This window comes from Macaca fascicularis, chromosome 4, assembly GCF_037993035.2.
Source record: "Macaca fascicularis isolate 582-1 chromosome 4, T2T-MFA8v1.1".
Taxonomy (NCBI): domain Eukaryota; kingdom Metazoa; phylum Chordata; class Mammalia; order Primates; family Cercopithecidae; genus Macaca; species Macaca fascicularis.
In genome coordinates, this window is record NC_088378.1 from 113,747,833 (window position 1) to 113,757,314 (window position 9,482).

Here is a 9,482-nt window from a genome sequence, read left to right on the forward strand (position 1 = left end):
CATCGTACTGTCCTTTAACTAAATGCTACTGACAATGACTCTACCATCCTGTCACAATGTGACTATTGTTTTCTCCCCCATACAAAAATCTTCTAAATGATTTGGGCCCCCCCAAAAATAGTATAAGTTCAAAAATATTTCTGGATAAATAAATCCTTTCATCTGGAAATATCTGCGATTCCTTTTATGCAGAAAACAAAACAAAAGGCAAAGAAAATAATTTCCTCTGCCTCAAATGGATGTTCTTTGTATATCTCCACTTCAGTATCTAGGTTACCCATAAATTCTGAGAAAAAAAAAATCATAGGGGGGAGATGAGCCTCACACTAGATAATTTCTTAGCTTTTGTACTTGTATATTGTTAAAATAATGCATGTTTAAATTGCTTTGATCTGAGGATCACTGAATAGCATCAAGCCTTTCCTACTGAAAATTAAGTATCTTTGAGGATAAATAGTAATTAAATTTCTATTTTTTGTAATGGGGAGACCCAGATACTAAGCTTTCTACTAAACCGCTATGAGCAAAGCTCAGAAATAGAACCTGGAATTTTCCACTTTTACCCTGTTCTCAGCAAAAGACTACATTATATCTTTGGGAATTATTTGTAATAGCATTGTTTAAAAGAAAATGCAGTAATGTTGCAGGAAGAAAGGATATAGGATAAGGATAAAATCATAAAGAAAAATCTCTATTGCAAAAGATTTTTGTTGCACCTCTGGTTCACTTTAGAACATCAGCAATCTGTTTTGAACTGGTCCATAATTTCTAGTGCAATTCAAAAATAATTGCTAATGTGCTTTTTAACTTGCAATTTTCAGAGCCATAAACCTTAAAATTCACCCTGGAAATGCTGAGGCTCCTTATTTTAAAATGTGAGAAAAGAAATGCCTTATGTCTTTTCTGTATATTCCTACTCAAAGACAAACAGCTCTCTGGATCTGTAAGAGGAAGTTATGATTTGATTCATAACACAAAGAAACAAGGGAGGAAAAAAAAGAAAAAAAAAAGGCAAACAGAGATGAGTACTTGGCGGTCATGCTTATCAAATTAACACAAAAAATATGCTTTTCTGATTCAAATATCTTAATTACATAAGTCTGAGGTAACACAAACAATGTAGAATGGACCACAATTAATTAATTGTATTTATTATAGTAGTCAAACTCCTGATTTAAGCCTATTATAACTCAGCTATTTGGCCTTAAAGTAAGACAAATGATCCCATTCAATTTTTTTAAATTTATTATTTTTTTTTAGACACAGGGTCTCAGTCTGTCACCAAGGCTGCAGTGCAGTGGCACGATCATAGCTCACTACAGTCTCAAACTCCTAGGCTCAAGCGATCCTCCTGCCTCAGCCTCCCAAGTAACTGGGACCACAGGCGTGCACCACCAGGTTAAGTCTTTAAACATTTTTTGTAGAGACAGGGTCTCATTTTGTTGTCCACACTGGCCTCAAACTCCTGGCTTGTTCAAGTGGTCCTCCTGCCTTGGCCTCCTAAAGTGTTGGGATTACAGGCATAAGCCCCTGTGCTTGGCTCAAAATTATCTCATTCTTTAAAGCAAAATATAATTTATTTATTTATGAAGGAACATTTCAGATGGATAGCTTAATGCTCAAATCCTGAAAAATTATTGTATTATGGATAGTTTCAAGGTTTCTTTTAAAGAACTCTAACAATATACATTCTTGTACGTTCTTCTTTCCTAAAGTTGAAGCTCCTTTTCACATATCTAAAGCAAGTTTGACTGCACTTGAACTTATATATATATATATATATATATATATGCCTGAAAAAAATACTAATTAAACTTAAAGTGTTAAATAATGAAATAGCATGTTCTGCAAGTGACTGAACAGTCCATTTCCAGTCCACTCAATTGTCTTAAACACAAACGGACAAACTGAAGCAAACTGTTTCACATATCTAAAGCAAGTTTTCACATATCTAAAGCAAGTTTGACTGCACTTGAGCTAATATATATATATAAGCCTGAAAAAAATACTAATTAAACTTAAAGTGTTAAAGATAAACAATGAAATAGCATGTTTTGCAAGTGACTGGACAGTCCATTTCCAGTCCACTCAGTTGTCTTAAACACAAATGGACAAACTGAAGCAAACTGTTTCATCTTTGGCCTCAATCACACTTACAAAGCAGTTGCCTCATCAGGGATTCAAGGCTCCTCCTACTCTGGGTCATGAATCTTAACCCGCAGGTTGACTGATGGCTGAAAGCACTGGGGACTGACCGTCCCACTTCCTGTTCTCATACCACAGTTGCACACCCTGGAACGTAAGAAGCATGCTATAAAAGGTACTTCAAAATATAACAACACACACACACACACACATATCCATGTGTTTCTGACCCTCTAGAATTCTCAGAAATACTTCCTACCTCTCCAGCTATCAGCTTTTCACACTGGAATGAAGAATCTTAGGTCTTTAGTTAGAGATAATCCTCCAAAAGGCCAGAGTCTCTGATGAATTTGGCCTTGCCTCATTGTCCCTTATCAGCATAGATCTACCCCAGAACAGACTCCCCAGAAGGCGTCTTTCTAACTAGATATTTACATGTAGAAAGGTTCATGGATATGCCAGTCCTGTTGTGTAGATTTGAAGAGCAAAGTCTCCAGCTTGCTTTATTTTATCATTTTGACAACATAAGACACTTTGAAAATATTTACTTCAGCTTATAAGCTATTTTCTTCAAAATTTTTATTTCTAAATATTGCTTCACTTTGGATCCTTTATCTACTTTGTCCAAACAAGGCTGAAAATAATGTCAGTATTTAATAACAACTACACAAATTATTCAATTCCTGAAATTATCTAACCTCAATTACATATTAGTTTTTCAGATTACAGGTAAATCCTTCATATCAGTTTATACCTAGAAAATATATTATACATTCATTATTCAAAAACTTTGCTTTTACTATAAATATGTGAACATATATGCCAAATTCAAATATCATCCCTTTGTACCTTTTTAGGTAATTACAACTGGACTGCAATTACAATTTTGAGGTAGATCTGTGCTGAATGGTTCCTACAAAACTAGCTTACAAAAGATGATAAATTTCTTTAAAGTTTTCATTTGATTAAAATAATTCATAAAAACATCTTTTCAATTCCATTGAATTAAAGTTTCAGATGTGAGCTAGATCAAATCATCAAAATAAATTTTGAGCTTTTATTGGGTTCAATAGGCCAAGATCTCAAATTAGTGTATGTTTCCCACCATAATATTATTTCCATTAGCCTACAAATGCTTTTTAAAGTTAGACATCATTTTATAAAACAGGAAAAGGGGTAATAAATATTCTTAGGGCCTTGCAATAATTTTTAACTTGTCAGGGAAATAGACAACTGACTTTTGTGACTGGGTCAGGATAAAAGGATAAAGATAAAAGGAATAATTTCTATTTCCCCACCTCTCCAGAGTACTGTATAATTTACTTTCACATGGCCCAATTGTAAACTCACCACCTCTCTAAAGGCTTAAGAAAAATTAGGGCTTTACTTGTTTTCTATCATCTAAAAATATTCTGACTTGACGAGCATACTAAATATCTAGCTAGAATATGGGCTATGTGTTGTTGGGGCTCAGAAGATAATACCCCACAATGTGGCATGTTGGCATGCTGAGTGCTTGGAACAAAGAAGATTGAAAAGCCTCAGAAATGAGCCTCAGAACCAAGGTCGCTCTCTCTGACCTTCTCCTGCCCTTTCTTCTCTTTCCTTTTGCTAGTGCAGAGAGAAGCTTTCTCAAAGTTCCCTTATCTGACTGAGGGAAGTTCTTCCAAAAGGAATGCAATTGTCTTGAACCCCTTCTCTAGGAATCTCATCAAACAACCAGAAAAGATTATTTACCAGAAAGGACATTAAAAGTCATCACCACATACAGGCTGGGCACAGTAGGGCTCCCACCTGTAATCCCAGCCCTTTGGGAGGCCAAGGTGGGCAGATCACTCAAGGCCAGGAGTTTGAGATCAGCTTGGCCAACATGGCAAAAACTTATCTCTACTAAAAAGATGAAAAAAAAAAATAGCTGGGCATGGTGACATGCACCTGTAGTCCCAGCTAATCAGGAGACTGAGGAACGAAAATCACTTGAACCCGGGAGGTGGAGGTTGCAGTGAGCCAAGATCACACCACTGCACTCCAGCCTAGGCAACAGGGCAAGACTTCGTCTCAAAAAAAAAAAAGAAGTAATCATCACATCCAGACAGCATCTTCTCCTGAAGGTTGATCCCCAAATAACTTTTATTACCTAAGAGACTTTTATCTGTGTAGTAAGATAAACTTTGTTCACCATGAGATTCCTCCCCTGTCCCTCCCATAACTTACAGCCACCTCCCCAAAGAGTCTGAAGCCCCTATTCCTTCATGCTATTTTAACCTTCAATCATCTCTGTTCCCTTCTTTTGAGTCTCATATCTTATATGGCTCCCATGCACACTTGCACATTAACAGATTTGTATGCCTTTTGCCTATTAATGTATTGTCAGTTTATTTCAGCAGATTCAGACCTTCAGAGGGGAAAAGAAAAATTCATTTCACTCCTACAGTGTTTACAAACAAATTATATATGCATACAGGAACCATGCTATATTTATTTCTATATCACCAATACCTACAATATTTATGATGTATCAAGTTATTCAGTGGATGTATGTATACCAAATTGAAATTAATGTATCAAGATGGATAAGAATGAGAGGATAAAGGAGAACTAAGCTCACAGATCATATGTACTCATACATCACTCAAAATATGCAGACAGAAATAGATTTCTATGTACAAGAAGTAAAACATGCTCCTAAAGCTTTCATAAAGCCAAAAGCCAAAAATACATACATTTTTTCAAATATTCACATAGATGGACTGCTTTAGGGAATAAATATAGCCTCATCGTGCTCAGGAAGGGAGAATAATGAAAGGATAGAGCCCAGGGTGCTGATTTACTGCTCTCTTAGGTGCCTTTCCTTGCTGATTTATGGAGGTGCCATAGAAACGCCTTTGGAAGAAGCCTGTTCCCTTTTTCAGGGAATAGTTACTGCTCTGACACTCAGCCATGGAACAGAGAGAAAAAACAATATAGAAATTAACATGATAAATTTTTTTAGTAAAATACAAACAGGCATACCTCTGAGATATTATGGGTTTAATTTCAGACTACCACAATAAAGCAAAATCATAATAAAGTGAGTCACTTGAATTTTTTGTTTCCCAGTGCATATAAAACTTATATTTACAATATACTGTAGTCTGTTAAGTGTGCTATAGCATTATGTCTAAAATAATAATGTACATACCTTAATTTTAAAATACTTTTATTGCTAACAACAACAACAAAAAATGCTAACAATCGGGCTAGGCGTGGTGGCTCACGCCTTTAATCCCAGCACTTTGGGAAGCCAAGATGGGCGGATCAAGAGGTCAGCCAGTGAGACTAGATAGCCAACATGGTGAAACCCCGTTTCTACTAAAACACACACAAAAAAATTAGCTGGGCGTGGTGGCGCACCCGTAGTCCCAGCTACTCCGGAGGCTGAAGCAGGGGAATCGCTTGAACCCGGGAAGTGGAGGTTGCAGTGAGCTGAAATCACGGCACTGCACTCCAGCCTGGCCACAGAGCAAGACTCCGTCTCAAAAATAAAATTAAATTAAATTAAAAACATGCTAACAATCATCTGAACTTTTAGCAAGTCATAATGTTTTCGCTGGTGAAGGCTCTTACTTCATTGTTGATGGCTACGGACTGATCAGGGTGGGGTTGCTGAAGGCTGGGGTAGCTGTGGCCATTTCGAAAAAACAACAATGAAGTTTGCTGCATCGATTGATTCTTCCTTTCACAAAAGATTTCTCTGTAGCATGCAATGCTGTTTGATAGCATTTTACCTTGTGTAGAACTGCTTTCAAAATTGCAGTCAATCCTCTCAAACCCCGCCGCTGCTTTGTCAACTAAGGTTATGTAATATTCTAAATCCTTTGTTGACATTTCTACAAAGTTCACAGCATCTTCACCACGAGATTTCATCTCAAGAAACTACTTTCCTTTGCTCATTGATGAGAAGCAGCTCCTCATTCATTCAAGTTTTATCGTGAGATTGCAGCAATTCAGTCACATCTTTAGATATTGTTCTACTTCTAGTTTTCTTGCTATTTCTACCACAACTTCAATTATAATAGTAACATCAAAGATAGGTATCTGTTGTGATGATCTAATAAGAATGAGAGGAAAAAAGGGAACTATGAAATATTTCAAACTTTATTATTATTATTGTGTCAGTATTAACAAAATGTGACACAGAGAAATGAAGTGAGCCCAAGCTGTTGGAAAAACGGCAATGATAGACTTACTGCAGAGCTGCCACAAATCTTCAATTTATTAAAAAAAAAATCTGTGAAACACAATAAAGTGAAGCACAATAAAATGAGGCATCCCTGATTTTTCTTCATATTTCATTAGTTTTTATATATTGTTAATATTTGAACAATTTATATGTTTATATGGGATTTTATATGTTTATATGGGATTACACCATAAAATTTCATTGCCAAAAATATTACCTATCTGTGGTTGTAGTGTCACTAGGTTCTGACATTATTGCAGATAAAATTTCAGTTGACAAAATCCAGCAAAACAACCTAGTAATGATGAGAAGAAAGATTTAAAGGGGTAAAATCAATTTTTTTTGCCATTTTTAAGGAAAAAAAATAGATTATTTTCCTGATTTGAGGGGTCCATGATTCCTAACATAAAATCTATGAGACTTCTGTTTCTCGTAACAAACAAAAATATCCTATGGTAAGATTATATGAAATTCTGGAAAGATGGGAACCCCTTTTTCCCTCTCCTCTTGACAATATCCCCCGAATGGAGCAGCTGTTACCTTCCTCTCCTCCACCTACCCTCTCCTCGTAATACGTCCCAGCAGTGAGACAGAGAATGAACAAATACACCACCTTGTGAAACAGAGCTACCAGAGGAAAAAAAAAATAACTACTGAACAAAAAATGAATGTGGATTAAGATTCAGCATGATAAAAGATTTTCTAAAAATAGACATGATTTTCAAATTAAAAATGCAGTAAATCTCAGGAGTGGAAGAATTTGCTAAAAAAAAAAAAAAAAAAAAAAAAAAAAAAAAAACACTAATTCAGTAAATGAATTTAACAAAAAGATTTTTAAAATCTCTCAGGTCACTAACTCAGGTCCCAAAAGGGCAAATAAGAGAGGAGATAAGGGGCTTCAAGGGCAGATCACACAGGGTAGGTGGCTGGGGGTGGTGGGAGTCAGGGGGGGGTAGAATAAAATGTGATAATGATGCAGATAATAGATAAAGTTTCCCTGAGCTAAAGAAAATCTTGAGTTCTCTTATTAAAAGGGCTCACTAAATCCAGGAATGTTTGACACACACTTAAGCACATCGTGGTAAAATTACTGATTTTTAAGAATGAAGAAAAAATATTTTACAATCTCCTCAAGTTAGTAAATGTTACCTTGCAATACTCACATCAGAACAGTTACTTCAAATAACTGTACTTGAAGTACAGTAAACAATACCCACATCAGTAAACAATACCCACATCAGAACAGTTACTTCAAGACAGTAGAGGAAAAAGAAAGGATCCAATGGTAAACCAAAAACATCCCAAACAAAACAAAAAATCTTTATATAACTAAATTAAAAGATAATAGTGCCCCCACCCTCACCCGCAACATTGCCTCGACCCCAGGATTCCCCCAGCTCGCCTGCCTGCCATGGCTGACAAGGAAGCAGCCTTTGATGATGCAGTGGAAGGAAGAGTTATCAACGAGGAGTACAAAAAATGGAAAAAGAACACCCCTTTTTTTATGATTTGGTGATGACCCATGCTCTGGAGTGGCCCAGCCTAACTGCCCAGTGGCTTCCAGATGTAACCAGACCAGAAGGGAAAGATTTCAGCATTCATCAACTTGCCCTGGGGACATACACATTGGATGAAGAAAACCATCCTGTTATAGCCAGTGTACAACTTCCTAATGATGATGCTCAGTTTGATGCGTCACACTACGGCAGCGAGAAAGGAGAATTTGGAGGTTTTGGTTCAGTTAGTGGAAAAACTGAAATAGAAATCAAGATCAACCATGAAGGAGAAGTAAACAGGGCCCGTTATATGCCCCAGAACCCTTGTATCATCACAACAAAGACTCCTTCAGTGGTGTTCTTGTGTTTGACTATACAAAACACCCTTCTAAACCAGATCCTTCTGGAGAGTGCAACCCAGACTTGCATCTCCATGGACATCAGAAGGAAGGCTATGGGCTTTCTTGGAACCCAAATCTCAGTGGGCACTTACTTAGTGCTTCAGATGACCACACCATCTGCCTGTGGGACATCAGTGCCATTCCAAAGGAGGAAAAAGTGGTGGATGTGAACACCATCTTTACAGGACATACAGCAGTAGTCGAAGATGTTTCCTGGCATCTGCTCCATGAGTCTCTGTTTGGGTCAGTTGCTGATGATCAGAAACTTATGATTTGGGATACTCGTTCAAACACTACTTCCAAACCAAGCCACTCAGTTGAGGCTGACACTGCTGAAGTGAGGCTGACACTGCTGAAGTGACGCTCACACTGCTGCCTCTCTTTCAATCCTTATAGTGAGTTCCTTCTTGCCACAGGATCCACTAAGAATGTTGACTTGTGGGATCTGAGAAATCTGAAACTTAAGTTGCATTCCTTTGAATCACATAAGGATAAAATATTCCAGGTTCAGTGGTCAACTCACAATGAGAGTATTTTGGCTTCCAGTGGTACCAATTGCAGACTGAATGTCTGGGATTTAAGTAAAACTGGAGAGAAACAATCCCCAGAAGATGAAGAACATGAGCCACTAGAGTTGTTGTTTATTCATGGCAGTCACACTGCCAAGATACCTGATTTCTCCTGGAATCCCAGTGAACCTTGGGTGATTTGTTCTGTAACAGAAGACAATACCATGCAAGTGTGGCAAATGGCAGAGAACATTTACGATGAAGACCCTGAAGGAAGCATGGATCCAGAAGGATAAGAGTCCTAGATATGTCTTTACTTCTTGCGATTTTAGACTCCCCTTTTTTCTTCTCAACCCTGAGAGTGATTCAATGCTGGTTTCAAGACACAGACTCTGTTCAGCTATCCCTCTATATAATAGGTACCACCAATAATGCTATTAGCCCAAACAGTGGGTGTTTTCTAAATAATAATGGGGGGCAGGGGGAGCTTGATTCAGCAAAGCCACAGACTTACATTGAAATTTTCTTCTAGAATTTTCTAGTAACAAACCCAGGTCTAAAGTAGCTACAGAAAAGGGAATAATATGTGTGATTATTTTTCTTCTTATGCTATATCCTCAAGTTTTTCAGACTCATTTAAGTAAAGGCTACAGTGAGTAAGGAATAGAACCAAATGAGGTAGGTGTCTGAGCCATGAAGTATAAATATT

The 9,482-nt window shown here is 37.1% G+C and overlaps 1 pseudogene; it reads left to right on the forward strand.

Annotated features, from left to right (window-relative positions):
- The first annotated feature begins 7,778 nt into the window (after positions 1–7,778).
- Positions 7,779–9,069, forward strand: LOC102140239 (histone-binding protein RBBP4 pseudogene; annotated as a pseudogene).
- The last annotated feature ends 413 nt before the right edge of the window (positions 9,070–9,482 follow it).